We start from the raw sequence: 19649 nt of genomic DNA on the forward strand, positions 1-19649 counted from the left end.
CTGGCCCCAATCCCCGGAATAAGCTTTTCCCTCCAAAACTATCAATATTGGAAGAAATTCCTCGCATTCGTACTTTTAGTACTTAACGACTTACGGGGTATAATTTCGGACACAAAGGTTTTAAAACCCTCTCGTTTCGTGTTTCCGAAATCTCTTGCCTTTTACAAACCCTTCTCTCTACTGGTTCTTCTGATCTTCTTTGCTCTTCTTTTGCTTACTACCAATGGATCCCTCCTCTCTAAAAGTACTTGCTGGCGACCATATCAGTCCTACCATGGCTTTGAAATATTGTATCGATGAAGAAATCAGCAAGCTGACATCTGGTGAGTCAAGTAACATCGATGGTCGTCTTTTCGTTCCTCGCCATAGCAACAAACAGGAGTACGTCCTAGGTCCTATCTTCCGGGAGGTTCCTGCTCAACTCCCAGCTCTGTACCCTCGTTTGGAGGACCATTTCCTTCTCTACGAAGGAAGGCTTGATTGGGGAAATTGGAGGGTAAATCGTCCTCATCGTTGCTGGCCGACATTGAGGACTGAATGGGAGGAATGGTATGACAGAGTGGTGCCTGCGAGAGAAGATGACCTGCAAGAGCTTTATATCCTCGATGCCCTTCGACTTTCCAGGTTCATTATTCCTGAAGACCCCTTTTTGATTCCTGCTGCCTTATGTTTTTGGAATATGGCTTTCAATTTCTTCCAGTTTCGGTGCGGTATGATGGCCCCCACCGTTCTTGATATTTGCCATCTCCTAGGGCTTTCACCCCATGGTTCTCCTTTTACTCCCAACTATCCAGACCTTCCTGTCAAATTTTCTCTTCCAGCCCTAAGCTCTTCTTATAGTGACTTCGTAAAGGCTGAAAATAAAAGAGAAGGTCCTGTGCGGGACAGAGAATTCTTCTCCTTCATATTATACTGGTTATGCAAATTCCTCTTTTGCACCTCATCTCAGAGGATTATGCCTGAGTTTGCTCCACTTGCGAAGGCACTCGTCTTGAAGAAACATATCGCTCTTGCTCCTTATCTTCTAGGTCATGTCTACAGAACCTGCTCCCAATTTTGCGAAAAACCCCTCGATGCTAACCAAGGAGGTCCCCTCTGGGTGCTCCAACTCTGGCTCTTTGCTTATTTCACTGACCTACATCCCAAGTGTTTAGGATTCCTTGTTCAGGATCCTAGTACTTACGGGGAAAAATATGCCAGGATTGCCCTTTACCCTGCTTCCTTTGCTTATTATTTTACCTTCTTTTATCAACTTCCTATCTCTCCATCTGCTTCCTTCTTTTGTCCTTTCGAAGCCAATAGAGGGCCAACCTGGCTACAATCTTTTCTGGCTGATAAGGAATGTTCCACTTCTCCCCACAAAGATATGTGGGCCTCTATATTATTACCAAGGGAGCTGTTCATTGGCACTCTGAACCCTCGAGCCTATAAATGCATATCTGAAGTATACTGCCCTTCTCAATTTGCAAGGCAATTTGGGCTCTCTCAAGGGATACCTGTTCCTCTTTGCAGTCTTTCAAATGTCCATCTCACTGCCAGGGATTTGAGAATACCCAAATCCAAGCCAGAGGCAGCAGTACTCAGACTGTTGAAGGAATTGAGTGAATTCCAATTTATCCCCTTTCGCCCCTTTGGCTCAGTTTTAAAAAGGTTTAAGAACTGGTGGACAGCCAATATGGAAGTGCGCCTCTCTGCACACCCTCATGACTTGTTGGTGGGGTTGGGATTGCCTTCGAAGGATAAGTCAACAACAGCCCAGAACACTTCTTCCCCTCCTGAAGTTGTCACCACCACTCCTGCCACTTTACCCCTTCTAGCCAGGGTTACTAGAGCTGCTTCGAAGAAGGGTGAGTATCTTCAAGTTCTTCTCCTCCCCTTTTATTTCTGAATCTTTTGTTGGTTTCCTTATACTCACGCTTTTGGTGTAGGGTCTCCACAAGAAGAGTCTCCCAAGAGAGCCGAGACTTTAGCTATTCTCAAGAAGAAACAACAACAAAAAACAAAAAGGAGACTAGTCCTTCCTCCTGAAGTACCTGAATCTCTTGAAGAAGAAAGAGAGGTTGAGCCAGAGAAGGAAGTGCCCTTACAAAGAACAAAGAGACAAAAGGTAGCTGTATCTTCATCTGATGCCACTGAAAATCCTGTTAGCGAGGCAACCACCATAATAGCGGAGAAAGAACTTATCTCTGGAGAGTCTGAACCTCGATCTGAAGAAGGGGAGGTTGGAAAAGAATTGGTTGTATCTCTGCCAAGGGAGAAGAGAAAGAAAATGACTGTTCCTGTCACTGCCCATGTTGAGGACTCTACTCATAAAGCAGCTGCCAAGGCAGTCGAACAAGAACATTCCAAGGCAATCGTTGTATTTGAGAGGGCCAAGAAAAGATGGCAAGAGCAAATGCTAAGAGAGGAAGCTGCTACTGCCGATGCAACACAAGGGGAAATGGTAAGAAGGCAGCAGACTGCTGGACATTACTCTCTCCGCAGTTCTCCCATCAGTACTAGCGCCTCTGGAACAAGTAATTCCTTTCATACCTCTGCTGTTTTTTACTTTGTCAGCTTGTGGTATTGAAGTTTAACATTGTTCTGCATTTCTTCCTTTTGCAGCGACAACTACTGCACTCACCTTTCCAATGAGACCTTCCTCAATTTCGGTTGAGGTTGACCAAATGCAGAATGTCAGGGTTGTTCGAGTCGTACTTCCACTTCCAAAGCCTATATTTGTCGTACCTTCTTTAAACTCCAGTATTCCTGCATCTCTTTTTCTTGGATTAAAGCCATACCTCCCTTTTTTGGCTCGTGACCTACCTCAGTCTACTTTTGAAGCTCCAACTGCTACTCCATTCCCAATGGCAGTTGATTCTCCCACAGAGGACACTGGTAGCCCTTCAATTCATGGTTTATCACCAATGCCCACTTCCGGCCCCTCTTCTCTTGATTTGCTGGTGGCCAAGACCATAGAGGCTGCCAAAGATGCTCCATCCGTTTCTTCCATCCCTATGCAGCCCTTTGCGTCTTCCACCACAACACTCTCTATGCCCTTCATGTCAAGGGATGAGGTAGACATTTTTGAAGGAAGACTAGCTAGTCTCTTTGACATACCTTCTACCTCTCCCACCTCTACTGCTGAAGCTGAGCCATTAGCCTTGGCTGACTCCCTATTGGAAATCTTCGAGAGTTCTCCTTCCTCCAGCAACAAGCCTTTTGTACCTTCAGTAGATTTGGACACATGCTTGCAACTGTTAACTTCCTTTTCAAGGATCCCCTTCGAGGCTCTACAAAGGCCTATCATCAGGAATGGGTTCCTTCAATGCTGTAACATTGCTGAGCAGTCTGCCATGAGTGTCTCAAGTCATCTATCTCAGGCTGCAGCTACTATTGATTTTTATCTCAACATTTGCCATGCTGCTAAGGCTGCGGATGATAAGCTGGCTAAGGACCAGAGTTTTGTTTCTCAAGTGCATACCGAAGTATCAACTCTGAAAGAACAACACTCTTCTACCTCCCACTTTCGAGTCCAACTTCTGGAGAAGAAAGCTCAGCTCGAAGAGGAGTTAGCCGCAGTAAACCAAGCCTTGGTTCGAACTGATAAGAAACTGCACATCACCAATCAAGGGCTGGCTAATCGAAAAGAAGACATGGCTGTGGCTATCCAATTATTTCCTTCCCTTAGCAATAGGAAAGCTATTGTACAAAAACAACTAAAGCATTGTAATGATTTTTGGGCCAATTTGTGGCACAATGTACTTGATTCTTTATGAAAGCACAATATTTTGAATATCATTTGAACAAGCTTGTGTTTTTGCATATGGTGTTCACTCTATCCCTTGTGTTTCCCAAATGGTTGGAAAATAAGGTTTTAAATATCTGCCATTAATCTTTTTGGGATGTACATAACCATTCAAATTTCTTAAATGGTATGCTCCAAAAGGCAGAACCCTATGAATTTGATATGGTCCTTCCCAGTTAGGTGACCATTTGCCAAACTTATGGCTTTTAATCCCAATTGGGAGTATTGTCTTCCATACCAAATCACCTTCATCAAAGCCAATGTGTTTGACTTTCTTATTATAATTCTTGGCTGTTTTCTTCTTTTGGAAAAGAATGCTATTCAATGCCAAAATTCTGGCTTCATCTATGCCTTCTAATTCTAAGCACATACTTTGATGGTATTGTTCAGGATTCAATTGATCTTGACATCCTACTCTCAAAGATTTAACATTAATCTCTACTGGTAAGACTGCATCGTGTCCATACACCAAGGCATAGGGAGTGACTCATGTGCTTGACCTCGGTGAGGTTCTATATGCCCACAGAACATCCAATAATAGGTTATGCCAATCCCTAGGATTGTCATCCACAACCTTTTGTATTCCTTTTTTCAAGGATTTATTGGATGACTCAGCTTGACCATTAGCTTGTGCATAATAGGGTGTGGAATTAACAAGACTAATTCCAAATTCTGCCACAAAAGACTTCACCATCTTTTCATCAAACACAGTTCCATTATCAACTGTTATGGTTTGCGGGATGCCAAATCTATGGATCAAATCTTTAATAAAACAAATAACCTCTGTTTGGTCTACAGCCTTGTATGGCTTAGCTTCGACCCATTTTGTGAAGTAGTCAGTAGCCACTAGAATGAAACAATGATGTTTCGAAGAAGGTGGGTGTATTTTTCCCATCATATCCATGGCCCACCCTCTGAATGGCCAAGGCTTCACTACTGCATGTAGGTCAGTTATGGGCACGTGCCTTATTGTGCCATGCTTTTGACATGCCTGACACCCCTTTGCATATTCTATGCAGTCTTTAAGGATGGTTGGCCAATAATAGGAATGCCTTCGAAGCAACCATCTCATTTTTACACCAGGTTGATGAGCACCACAGATGCCTTCATGAACCTCAGCCATGCCTGTTAGCGCTTCTTTCAGGCCTAGACATTCTAACAATAAGCCATCTCCTCCCCTTTTGTAGAGAGCATTACCATATATCATATATTGCATAGACTGCAATTTGACTTTTCTGCTGGCCTTCGAAGATGGACCAGCCAAGTACTGCATTATTGGATGCCTCCAATCTTGTTCTTGTAAGTCATTATGATTGACTTCCAAGATCACATTCCTTTTATTCAAAGGTTGTATTAATCTCTGATATGTTGTTTGGCTTATGTCCCTTTGTGTATTATCCCTTCTCTTGAAGTTCGAAGCTTTCTGAGCCACATCATTGGCTCTATTGTTCAAGAATCTTGGAACATGGGTTACATTTGCTATTTGAAACTGAGAAAGCAAATGTAATGCAACAACATAATATGGCAGGATACTTATGCTTTGACACTTAAAAATTCCTTTCACTTGGTTAACCACCAATTGAGAATCTCCAAATATGTCAACTGCATGTACTTGTAATCCAATAAGAATCTCTAGTCCCACAATTAAGGCTTCATATTCAGCCTGGTTATTGGAACAGGTAGCTTCATCCACTCTAAAACCATGGGTAGTTTCTGTCCCCTGTGGAGACTTGATTACAATACCAATTCCAATTAACCCATTTGCTTTCGACCCATCGAACCACATTTGCCATGGCTCAACACTGGCCATACCAAGTTCCATTATCTCCTGGCTCTCTGTTTGAGATGGATGATCTGCCAAGAAATTGGCTAAAACCTGCCCTTTTACTGCCCTTTGAGGGACATATTCTAGATGGAATTCTGATAAGGCAAGTATCCATTTGCCAATTCTTCCCCTCAACATTGGTCTAGATAACATATATTTAACCAAATCTGTGGTTGCAATTACCAAGACAGTTGTAGGAAAAAGATAATATCTTAATTTTATTGCAGCAAAATACAAAGCAAGACACAGCTTTTCAACAGCTGAATATTTACATTCACAAGAATTTAAAAACCTACTAAGGTAATAAATAGCTTGCTCCTTGCCTCCTTCATTGTCTTGGGCTAAGAAAGCTCCCAATGAATCCTCTGCTGCAGCTATGTACAACTTCAAGGGCTTGTTCCCCTTTGGTGGCATCAACACTGGAGGGTTAGCCAAGTAGGCCTTGATACCTTCGAAAGCAATTTGATGCTCTGCTGTCCACACAAATTCCTCTTCATTTTTCAGCCTTAACAAGGAAGAAAATACTTTAGTTTTCCCTGCAGTGTTAGAAATGAACCTTCGAAGAAAGTTAACCTGCCCAAGGAACCTTTGTAATTCTTTCTTACTTGATGGGGGTTTGGCTTCAATGATTGCTTTGGCTTTATTCTGATCAATCTGTATTCCTTTCTTGTGAACAACATAGCCCAAGAAATTTCCAGATGATACACCAAAAGCACATTTAAGAGGATTGAGCTTTAACTTGAACTTCCTCATCCTTTCAAAAGCTGCTTCTAAGTGAAACAGGTGCTCCTCTATGGATTGGGACTTAACCACAATGTCATTAATATAACATTCCAAATATCCTCCAATAAGATCATGAAAGATAGTGTTCATGGCTCTTTGATATGTAGCTCCAGCATTCTTTAGACCAAATGGCATTTTAACCCATTCAAAGGTGCCAATATTCCCAGGACATCTGAATGCTGTCTTGTGGATATCTTCCTCTGCAATGCAGATTTGGTTATAGCCGGAATGCCCATCCATCATTGACAAGACTTGGTGACCTGCTGAACTGTCCACCAGCAAGTCCACTATAGGCATAGGGTACTCATCTTTGGGAGTTGCCAGATTTAAATTTCTGAAATCGATACATACCCTCATTTTGCCATTCTTCTTGACTACAGGCACAATATTAGATAGCCACTCGACATACCTGGCTGTTCTAATAAAACCTACCTTGAGGAGTCTAAGGATCTCTTCCTTAACCTTCTGAATTACTTCTGGACTCATCCTCCTTGGTTTCTGCTTGTAAGCCTTGAAATTAGGCTTCATGGGGAGCCTATGTTCCACTAGTAGGTCATTATAAGACCTATCCAATCCTGGTAGTTCATTATAAGACCATGCAAAGCAATCTTTGTATTTCTTCAGAACAACCAATAGCTGGTTTCTGTCCAGAGCATTCAAACAAGCACTTATATAAGTGGGCTGTTGTACAGAACCTTCCCCTAGATTTACTTCTTCTAAAGGGTCTTGTGCATGAGAACTCCCTCTGGTTTCTTCTACCTTTGAAGTGATCTTCAAGCTTGATTCTGCCCCCAGGTTCTTCAATTCAATATCTCTGCCCTCCTCTTCATAGACAAAATCTGTCCACAAGGCTTCCTCTTCCTGTATCTCCTGGACTTTTATTTCAATGTCCAAGGCACAGTACTTACCAAGAGTCAAGACTCTAGCCTGTTGCTTCTGCTGTTTGCAGCCAATTATCATGGCCTCTCTCTCTTGCTCCTGAACTTTCTGGACTATTGCTTTTATGTCCGATGCTGAAAATTTAATCAAAGCCAAGGAATTGGCTTCTTGTGGTTCCTCTCTTTGCCTATAACCAGGCATCATTGTCATCTCTAAGGACAACCTCTTCATCAGCACTTTTTTGAACTAAGTGTTTCAGGTGCGTCACCTCCTCATCAGCCGTCACTTCGGTTGAGCTGTCATCTTTCATCAGTATACTGAGAGGTGTCACTCCCTCAATATACAATTTAGCCTCCGCAAAGTCTGCACAGGCTATGAAGGGTTGAGGATCTGCATCGATTTCCTCTGTCTCTCCATTGCCTAAAGCCATCATGATTTTCTGATGTAAAGAAGAAGGCACACATTTGTTAGTGTGGATCCAATCCCTTCTAAGCAAAGCATTGTATTTAGCATTACTGTCGATTACGAAGAATGCTGTCATACAATCCCTGGTTCCCACACTTAAATTAATGGGTAGAATCCCCTGAGCCATTTGCTTATCTCCAGCAAAACCAGCAATGGTTGTGCTGGTTGGTATCAACCTGGGATTCTTTTTTCCTAGTTTCTTCAAAGAAGATTTCGGGAGTAGGTTTACTGCTGCCCCATTGTCTATCAGGACTCGGTTCAGCTGTATCCCATCAAAGAAAGCCTTGATGTACAAAGGCCTGACGTGCTGCGTCATCGAATCTGAGGGGTACTCAAATGGATACGATAGATTGATGCTTACCACTTCCCCACTTTCATATTCATCTTCCATCGGGGTAACCATTTCGAAATTATCTTGCACCATGCTTGCTTGCGAGTCTTCACTAGAGATCTGAACTGGATCAGCTTCCTGCCCCTCTTGATTTTCATCTCCAGCTTGGAATTCCTGTGGTAGTATGTGTACCATGTTCACTGATACTGGGGGAAACGAGCCAAACTGGATGGCTGGCTGTACTTGTTCCCCCTCTTGGTTACTTTGGTTGACTCCCTCAGAAACATCCTGCATGATGCATTCTAGTATTTCATTGCTAACTGATCCTTTCGAAGGATCTTTCTCAACTGGCTCTTCAGTCAGAAACGTTTGCTCAGCCATGAAGGCTTCGAACATCTCTTCCTCCACGACCTCTTTCTTCTGGCTTATGCTAATCTATTCTTCGGTCTCGCTATCTGTCTCCATCAGAGCTTTCTCCAACCCTACCAAACTAGCCTTCTCTCTGGTTTTCAGTTCAGAATGAACCTTGGCCAACTGTTCTCGGCTGCAGACCACTTTGCTCTGTGGAACTGGCTTTGGAGCATAGTCTGACTTTGGGTTCTTCCTTCCTTCCGTTTTGACTGGTGAAGAATTTTCTCCACTTTCCTTCAGATCTTTCTGATACTGGGTGTACCTGCGCTGAATTTTTCTTCTTTGTGATCTTGAGATGACTGGGACCATATCTGGTTCCCTTGTCTTTGGGTGTTTAAGCAGCACCCAGTTATTCGGAGCCACCATAGGAGGCCTGATCATCCTACCTTGGTTTACAACATCTCCTCGAACAGGCAATTCTCTAGGTTTGTTTTGCATTACAAACCAGTCTGGGACTCCAGGTACCCATGAACTTGCTGATTCAGACGCTGAACTGCCCTTTTCCACCTTCGAAGCCATCTTCGAAACTGGCCGTGAAGGTAAGTGCTTGGTTTTGTCCTCATGTTTTGAATCTGATTCAGACCTTCGATAAGGGTGACCATTTTCTGTCCTGCGTGAAACTGGTCTAGGGGGCCAATCTCTGGCTTTGATTCCATGAACTGAACCCTTCTCCAGTTTTCTTTCAGAATGGCTACTCTCCATTCTATAATAGTTATGGGGCCTGGATTCATGCAAGAGCTTCTTGCCTTTGTCATGCATTCTGTTCACCACAGGCTCAACCACTGGTAGTCTCTGCCTATCACTAGCCGGATACGGCCTTTTGTTGTAAGCATTGGTTAACTTAGGACGTCTCTGAACATCCCTGTAGTATTGCTTCCCATCAGTTGGAAGCCCCTTCAACCACTTGTAACTGAGTCTGCACCTGGGGCACATTCTCTGCATCACCGCTGCTTCCAAGGAGTTGTCATCTAGTGTTTCTTCGTCAGATTGCTCCTCCTGATGTGAGAAACCTTATCCAATAGCTGGTGGGTTTCTAGCCTCCTTCTTAGCAGTTATCTGGTTGGCAGTATGCATTTGCACGTTGACCTCTTCCAACTCTTGCAGAGATAGATTCTGGAAGTTTGGTACAACCACATTAGCTGTGCCTTCTCCAACTTCTGGAAACGGATCACTGTCAATTCCCATGGCTTTTTCTGTTTTAGCTGGGAACTTCAAACTTCCTTTCCGAATCTGTTCTTGGATCCTGTCTCGAAAAACAATGCAGTTTTTAGTCGAGTGAGACCAAGAATTATGCCATTTACAGTATACTTTTCCTTTCAGTTCATCTGGAGATGGTAGTTTTACTCCTTTTGGTAACTTAAGGAAATTAGCCGCGAGCAAATAATCAAAGATGTCATCTGCTTTTGTTAAATCGAAAGAGTATTTTCTGTGAAAGTCTTTCTTTTTAAACTGCTGGTCTATAGTTGTATCCTTATGAACTAATGCTTCACAGATTACGGGTTCTTTGCCTACAATCTCTGCTGCATCTTTTTCATAATTAGGATCTCTATAATATGTCTTATATGATGCATTATTTCGATCTTGTTCCTCTTCTAATAATGCTTCATATCGAGACACCTTATAGGTCAGTTCGACCAAATCTCTGAATTCAGTTGAATCAAACTTCTTTCGAAGCCTGAATTCTAAACCATTTTGAGCCAATCTGACGAATTCTGGCTCTGGCAGGATGACTCTACATTTATTTCGAGCCCTTTTAAATCTGGCAATAAACTGAGTAGCCTTTTCTTTAGGCCTTTGACTCAATCTAGCCAAATCTGCCATAGATACTTCTGGCTCTGATTGGAAGAATTGGGCATGAAATGCCTCTTCCATTTGTTGCCAATTTTGAATGGAGCCAGGTGTAAGGTTGATGTACCATACAAATGCTCCCCCTGTTACGGAATTTGGAAATAATCTTAGTTTCATATAGTCATGGTTAGTAAATTCACCGCATTGAGCAGCAAACCTAGCAATATGTTCTATCGTTGATTGATTTCCAGTCCCATAAAAAAGGGTAAAATCTGGTATCCTGAATCCCCTTGGGTATTCATGTACCCTATCCACCCATTCTGGATATGGTTTTCTGTATATAGGAGTCTGGACCCCCCGAGCCATTGGTCCACATATCTCCCTAACAATATCAGCAATCTGGTCTCTAGGGACCATATTTTGTGCCTGCTGAACCACTACTGGAGGGGCAAACACAGGATTTGGTGGACAAACTTGTGCTTGTGGTCCTCTTGGTCCATAAGGTGGTAAATTTGGGGCTGGTTGTCCTTGCGGTGCAGGTTGCTGTTGAGGGTATGGGTAGCCTCTTTGAGCATGACCTGCGAAAGGACCTGCAAAAGGTGCTGGAACAGGTGTTGTGTCTCTGCCATTTGTAGGAAAACCCTCCAACCCCCCGGGTCTAAATTCGAATAAGGGATTAGTGTACCCCCTTGTGCCAGGTATGGCTTCGAACATGGGATTTGTAACCATTCTTATGCCAGTTTCTTGTATTTGGCCAGATCCACCAACTTGTGTGGCTTCATTATTAAGTACTGAGGCATTTTGGCCTGCTATAGGCCTTGAAATGGGTTCATACCAAGACTGAGGTGATGGTCTTTCATAGTTCTGATTATTAGTTTGACCATTATACTGTCCATTAGCTTGCATAGGTTGTTTTTCTCTAGCCAATCTTTGTTGGGGGACATTTACGACTTCCTCCGTGTGTCTTGTGTTTGTTGGTTGGTGGTTATTCATTCGATCCAAAAAGGATGTTGCCCACCTTTCCATTGTGTTCATTAATTGTTGTCCCATGGCATTTACTAAACCATCCCATGGATTTGTTGGTTGAATAAATGGCACAGTGGACGGTCCAATTCCTTGGTTTTGTCCAATAATATGAACATATGGTTCTTGTTCAGAAGTACTGGTCTGTTCGACCATAGGTTCTGACAATATAGGAGTTTCCACAGGATGTGTTACCACATTATCCTCTGGATTTGGTATTTCTACCTCTCCTTCCACGCCTTCTTCCAAGCGTTCATTTTCTCCTTGTCGTCTTCTTCTAGCCATTTTTAATTATGTCCCACTGGGCGTGCCAAAAATATATGTTGGCTTTTTGGCTTTTCGAAGGGTATTTTTGTGAATGTGAGCGTGCCAGCAAGAATCAATCAGTCCTTACAGAAATTGTGATTGCCAACCAATTATCAGACGATTGTGTTTTAGTTCTTTTCAGCCTCAATGAAGAGGACTTTTACTGGTGGCTTGACTTAGGAGAAGTTAATAGAAACAACAGTAATATGAAGAACAATTGAAGTATTTCATAAAAATGAGCACTTACAATGGTCCGAACTCAGCCTCGGAGAGGTTTACAACAGCAATCTACTTGAATCTACTTGAAGCTACTCCTATAAATCGAAGTGCAGTGCGGGTATTTAAAGTGCAGGTATTTAAAGAACAGGTATTTAAAGACTGGAAATGTAAAAGACTGGAAAAGAAAATATATGAAGTAAATGACTGATTTGTATGATCTGAGTCCGTCCTCTTTTTCTGGGGGCTGCCCTGCTATTTATACTCGTCAGTGATGACCTTCGAACTGCACTTCGAACCGTCGAACTGCTCCTCCATGATCGCTAATCATGCTTCCTTACAAGTAGCTCCATTACGCCATTACTGGCCGTTGAGCTTCCCTCTTGTACTTGAATTTGAATATGAGTAACCGTTGAAAATATGTCATCTTGCATCCCGTTATTGATCTAGTGTTACTCAGATCATGTGAGGACCAATATTTATTGCCACGTGTACGATCAGGATTAAAGGCTTGAATAACCTTCCTTTATTACCCTTACTCTGCCACGTGTCAAACTGTAACTGGCTTTTACAAAATATGTAGCCAACAGTGTTAAACCATTTTCTCTATTTTTTTATATTTTTTTTATAAGAAAATTAAAATATCTAATTCTCAAACACCGCTAAAATTTATTGATTATGGGAGCCTCTATTTTCACACACCAATTCCACTCTTTGCACACACTTAATGAATTTTATTTTTATTACAATTTTATCCCTAAATAAAATTACCATTATAGACATCTCACACAATTCAAATAAACACACATCCTCTCAATACACACACACGTTGCAATGCCTCTGCTTCCTCATTTTGCTAAATGATCCACACATACACACGTTACTCCATACCAAAGCTCCAAAGTTACTCCATTCTTCATTAGTGTACACTCCTTGCACAAGCTCCACACTCCTTCCACAAGCTGTCTTCCTTATTCTTCATTCCATTTTTCATTAGTTTACACACTAAATCTCATCCTCACTCATTGTTATGGAAGATTTACCTTCTGAAAATTCAGATTTTGAGAAGCAGCTAACTGTTTATGAGAAAGGTAACCAAGGAAATGTGAGTTTTGCTCCATTTTTTTTCCCAGCGTTGTTCAAAAAACCAGGGTCGAACTAGTTAACATATTTCGGAAGTTGTATGCCGAATGAACTTCAAAATTTCGGCAGTTGACTGTCAATTTATTGGGCATATTTCGAAGATTTTCGGCAAAAACAATACATTTCGGAAAACCAGTTCCGAATGAAGCACAAAATCATCCATGACAGTGGGCTATTTCTTCGATCGGAAAATGGTTCAAACAAACCCCAAAGTACAAATGACATACAAATGAGGATTTTAAGATCAATAAACTAACCTAAATCTCCAAATGTGAGGGACAGTAATGGACAGAGAGTTTTCTTTACTGCTCTTCAATGGCACTTCTTCAATAAGGAGGTCTTCAATGGAGGTGGGGGACGGACGGTACACACTGTGAGAGTGAGAGATGGGTGTGTGTGAGAGAGACGGAACGGGGAGCCGCTGCAATGTCTATGTGTGTGTGCACAATGTGTGTGTGTATGTGCACAATTTGGCTTTGAGGGTATATTTGGAAAATAGGTGTGTGCAGTGAGTAAAACAAATTAAGTTTAATTTTTTTATGTGTGTGTACTCAGAATGATGTGCATAGAGAGAGTTATGTGTGTGCAAATAGAAGCTCCCATTGATTACTCACCCTTACCAAACTTTTTTGGGTAAATTACAATGATATCCCTGAGGTTTTTATTTAATACAGATTTTTCTCCCGCATTTAAAAAATTACGTTCCCTTCCTTAAAATTTGTAATCTCATTACAAATTGTCTCCTAAATTGTTGATGTCATGTCATAAAATTTTTTAAATGACCATTTTGTCCTTTTTTATCATTTCTTTTTCTAGTCATCATGATTACATTCTATAACTTTTCATCATTACACTACAACATTTTCTTAGTTTAGTGACATTTGAAAGTGCCACAAAACTATTCTTCTAATGACATTTTTTAGTCTTGTGGCATTTTGAACAAGTGCCACTTCTATTGGTGCCACGGTAGATACGAGTGCCATGGTAGATACTTGCAAGTGTCACTGCACCATCATGACTAAAAACTTTTAATGACATTTTAAAGTCGTGGTAGATATTATTTGTGGCACTATCAAGCGCCATTAAAAAAAGAGTTAGTGACACTTACAAGTGTCATTACACCATCAAGACTAAAACCTTTCAGTGACACTTTAATGTCATGGTAGGCACTATTCGTGACGCTATCAAGTGCCATTAAAGAAAACTTGCAATCTAAAAAATGCCACGATTTGGATTTTTAATGACGCTTATTATGCCACAATTGATATTTATAACACCTTCATAAATGCCACTAAATCCAATTCATTTGTGCCATTAAAGAGATATAAGTGCCATTGGAACTTATTTTAGTGACACTTTGCAAAGCTACTATCACTACTATAAAACGCCACTTATATATTTTTTTCATTGACACTTTTAAAAGCTACAATTATGCATGCGTAAATACCTATAAAAATTGAATCAATTTTATAAACAATTAAATATTAATTGCCACATCATATATTAATTTGACATCCATTCATCCTGTAATATTTTCATAATAATAAACAAATATTACCACCATAAGATCATCACATCAAGAAAGAAAAAAAAAAAAAAAAAAAAAAACCACAATCAATTATTCATTAAAATCTCAATCCAAAATTATTAAATATTCTACCACACTAACAAAGTTAAAGCAAAAACCATTTAAAAGAAAATTATTCCGACCATAAGTTTTGAAAAGCCATAGTGATATGCATATTCCGGAGAGAAAAATTATCAAAAATAAAATTAGTTCCCAAATTCTCAACCTCACTTGTATAAATATTCTCGGCTAGCATCCATAACTTGTGAAATCTGCATCCAAAAGATAAACATATGAAGGTAATTGAAACTATATTAAGTTAATATAAATTTGTGAATAAAATTAGTATTTACGAAAGAAATATACCACAAATGGAGCAGGCCAAGCAACATGAGCTCCAATAGCTTGTCCAATTGTTTTGACCAGTCCATATGATCGGATCAAGCTCTCATTAGGTTTGATTGGCACTTGAACATGTACCTCCCAATAGTCAGGTTGTCACGCCCCACTTTTTATTACTCGGAGCCATTACCAAATTCATTAACGTAATTCAATTTCAGAGATAACATGCGGAAATAAACTCATACATTCAATCCATAGAAATGAATTTAAATACTCTCATTCGTATGAAAAGTAAATGTTACATGAACATACTCTATAAATTGCCCTTGGGCTTACAACCTTTAAATAAATAAATGAAGGGGTGTAACCCTTTTACACATATGGTGTTCCGCCAACAACAAAGAGACCCTGTGGCCAACAAATAAGAAGATCCAAATCCTGTAGCACAACCTGCTAAACACCTGAAAAAGATTCAACAACGTGAGATGAACATAAAGTCCAGTAGGGATCTCAACATGATCCTCAACAATAACAACTTACAGATAGCTATGATCATGCACACTCATTCTCATACTAAAATAGTAATATGACAGTTTATACAAAATATATATATATATAAACTTTTCTTGAAAGCAGCCGTTTCATTCAACGCTATAAGCGATTCATCTTTCCTTATTCCTTTCATTAATCCCCATTCCCATTCTTTCATAACAGTAACAATTACTTAGGAAAATAATCTCACTAAGCCCGATACTCTCTTCCACTTCCTATACATACCCAGATGTACCTTTTCAAAACATGTTTATCGTTAAAACATTCATTCTCCTTCACACTTTCCAAAAGACAAAAAAAGACATTTTGGTTCACTTCCACTACTATCATACCTATACATACATAACCTTGTAAAAATATAAATTTACAACCCACCCACATGTATACAATCAATCAATGGAGTAACTCGGTTCTCCGAACTGGAACCAATCAAATCTATGATATTTTCAGTTACAACTAAACAACAACAATTCCACCCTGCTCAACTAGCTATGCGCTTAGTAAGCCAAATATATACTGAAATAATTACAACCAACTTCGCTCTACTAGCTATGTGCGTAGTAAGCCAAAATACCAGTTTACCAGGCGCTAGTTGGAAGGGTATGGTGCCTTCTATTATTAGCGCATACAGTTCTCCAGGCGCTAGCTGGAAGGTAACGGTACCTTTGATTATAAGCGCGGCATATAACGCCAACAACAACCATGCAACAAGGCATATCCAACATGTATAATGCATATACATAACCAACAAAAATCTAACAACGAGTTAAAGTAGATAAACACATAGGTGTAATGTATCCACTACAATTCAACACAACCATGTCATCCTCCACCGATGACCAAGGACAAAACCTCTAGATGCATGTATATTGTACATCTATTAACAGACTCAAATATCATGAGATCATCAACTTATCACTAATACTAACATAGTAGTATAAGATACAACAATCCAACATTCATACTCATTTCAAAGTACCTTTCCCATTTCACAAAACCAACTCTCTTTATTTTTCAAAACCGGTTTTATTCCTTTTGTTTTCACAAAATCAAATCCAAGGACAATAAAGCCAAAGCTCATTTTAATCTACTACATTCATCTCCAAGCCATTCCAATTTAATTATACAAGTTAAATCATAATCACTAAAATAGGATTTCCCTCCCCTTCTCCCAATATTGATAAAAAGGTTCAATCATCTACAACAAACAACAATGGCTTCATTCAAAACCCAAAATACCCAAGTATTTACCCAATGATCAAAACCCCTCTATTGAGTTATTAAACCAAATAAATATTAGGGTTTCCTCTCCTTACAACAACAACATGCTAATTAACACCTAATTAGCCCCAAAACACATCTAATGATAATAGATCTAAATCCAACAACTAACCCAAAGTACAACCTCATGAATTTATACAAAAATCCAACATAAAATGGTTTTCATGCAATACAAAAATTACCACATGTCTATCTATAGACGTAGTATTGAAAAAGAACAAGGAGAATCCCTACCTCAAAGGATAACTCAAAAGGAGATGTTGACCCGAAATCAAAGTGCTCCAAATCCACAATTTTTTGATTAAGACGAAGCCCTCGATGCCCTCGACACCCTCTACCTTTTTAACAAAGGACCTAGGATGGATTCATACTAGAAGGAGATGAAATCTAGAGAGATAATCAGTTTAGAGAGAGAGACTCTCGGCTGCTAGGATTTCAAGAATGAAAGAGGGAGAAAAATGATCTTTTTCCCCGCTGCTGCCTACTGAAATACGATAGACTCGCTCGAGCGAAGACCTGGTTGCTCGAGCGACCAGACACAGAAAACTCACGCGCGGGCAAACAAACCAGAAGCTCGCTCGAGCCAAGAATTCCAATGCTCAGGTCCTAGTACCAGACGCAACGCTCGCTCGAGCGAAGCCACCCTGGCTCGACCCACCAGACACAAAACTCCACGCTCGCTCGAGCGACAAACAGCTCGCTCAAGCGAAGGACTGAAAACCTAGGCAGCAACCACCTGCTCCCAATCACACCCAACCTGGAACGAACAAGTCCAAAACATTCTATAACTCAAATTTAAAGAATTGAAGGACAGAAACAAGTTCAAAACAACAACCGGAATCCACGGAACTAAGTCCGGATACTACAACCAAAGAAGAAAGAACCGGGATCGCTATACAGGTCCTAGTTCTTCCCCTTCTACTTCTTTAGATGCGTCTGTGCTTTTAAGTACTCCGATTGCAACCGTTTCTGTTGGCCTAATGATACTTTTTAGAACAACTATATCTTGCACCTGTAAATCAAGATTTAACTACTTAAGTAATTGTATATTTAAAATTAATAAATAATATTTAAAAAAAAACTAGTACAAAGTGCTAACGGATTTCTATAGTAGATATGCAAGCCAAATGCTTTAATCACTTAATTGGTTCACTACACTACAACAAATTATATAAAAGTAACAACTGTAAAACTTTAGACCATATCAAACAATAGCTTCAAAAATCAATAACAACCAAAAGCACCAATCAACGACAATCAAAACCATGTCCATTATCAATATCAGGATCACCTAACCTCAACGATGTAAATCAAATGTAATTGTGAAAAATGGCAATCAATTAATTACTTTAAAGCAATATTTTGAGAGAATCAGAAAGAGGCCATGTGGTAATAAATGATGGAGAGATGTCTTGTTAAAGCTTTAGAAGAAAATTAAATTAATTTTTTTTTAAAAAATAGCACAAACTTTGTCATGTCATGATTTAGACTATGTAGCACATATTGTCTAGATTTAAATAATGAAATTTATGTTCGCAATATTCATTCTTTGGTTAATTGTAAAATAAGTGTTGCATGGTATTCTAAAATAAAGTTGGAAATAATGTGATATATATGATTAGCTCTTAGTAGGTACCTGAGTAAGAGAAGCATCTTGTATCGATGACAAAGACCATGCTTGATGTCAAGCTGCCATGTCGAGAGGAGTAGAAGTTGTTGTGGCCTAACCAAATTTGAGCTATTTAATTTTACAAACACACACACATAGACATATGTATGCATATATAAGTGTAGGAAAACATTAATAACTTATAAATCCTATTAAAAAAATTACCTGATTAGATGTGTTTGTCAAGTTATTCGGAGCATGCTGAACATGGGAAACTTTGGACCTTAGCTCCGAATTTTCACCTTCCATAACATCCATTGTTGTGTCTTGGTTTGCTTTATGACCAGATGTATCTCTCCATAAATTAGACGGGGAGACACCTAATCCATACATGCGAACTCATCCATGTTTTTCTTTACCCATCACTTGTCCAAATGCATCATTTGGGCCCTTATTTGATAAATTTGCATTTAAGGTTGTCCTCTCATTCATTTCATCCTATAAGGCTGCAAAAAAACATAACTTAATATATACATTTCAATAACTCAACACTATAATGTGGAAATTTTAACTAATCTACAAGTTCAAATGGACATAATTATTTGATACATACTATCATTGCTTTCGTTGCCTCAGGGGTTCCTGTCTCCTTTGTATAACATACTTTAAACATGTGAGCACGAGTTGGAGAGTGTCCCAACTTATTTTTCTACAAAATAATATATTCCAAAATATAAATTATATCATTATGTCACATTATGTATACCTTATCATATTAAATATACAACATGAAAAGATGAATTAACCTACTCCTTTTGAACACGTGGAAAACTTTTTGTTCCAGTAGTATGATTATACTTTCGCTCTGTACGACTTGCTTTGTTTTTATCACTTTGTGCCTAAAATTACAAATGCATAAATTAATGATGTCCAAACTACAACAAGTAAAATAACATATAATGATCAGATCGAGTATACCTTTACTTCTTCGATGGCCCAATACTTAATAAGGTGTTCCCACTGATCAGCATATACTCTACTATCTTTATAATGCTTTTGTTCGTCAAAACTCAAGTGGTTCTTATAATAATTTTTCTTTATGTTTGCCTTCGAGTCTTTTAACTTCTTACTAGAGCACTTCATAACCCACTTCCTAGCATGACTTGGAAGATCAAACTTTGACTGAAAAGAGAGAGAAAAAAGAGAGAGAGAGAGAGAGAGAGAGAGAGAGAGAGAGTGAGAGAGAAAGAGAGAGAGAGAGAGAAGAATACAATAATAAAAAATTAAAAATAAACAAAATTATAAAGAGTGTTGTTTTAATCACATTACTCATGTTTACTA

The 19649-nt window shown here is 39.6% G+C and overlaps 1 long non-coding RNA gene across 1 annotated transcript; it reads right to left on the reverse strand.

Moving 5' to 3' along the window:
- Positions 1 to 18333: 18333 nt before the first annotated feature.
- On the reverse strand, positions 18334 to 19101 carry LOC145813759 (uncharacterized). Its single transcript, XR_014357011.1, has 3 exons — positions 18922 to 19101; positions 18534 to 18806; positions 18334 to 18422 (listed from the first exon to the last, which is right to left on the reverse strand). It is a non-coding gene; the product is annotated as an uncharacterized LOC145813759 (long non-coding RNA).
- Between the last annotated feature and the right edge of the window lie 548 nt (positions 19102 to 19649).

Source organism: Camellia sinensis, chromosome 15 (genome assembly GCF_055761805.1).
Source record: "Camellia sinensis isolate YWXY chromosome 15, ASM5576180v1, whole genome shotgun sequence".
Classification (NCBI taxonomy): domain Eukaryota; kingdom Viridiplantae; phylum Streptophyta; class Magnoliopsida; order Ericales; family Theaceae; genus Camellia; species Camellia sinensis.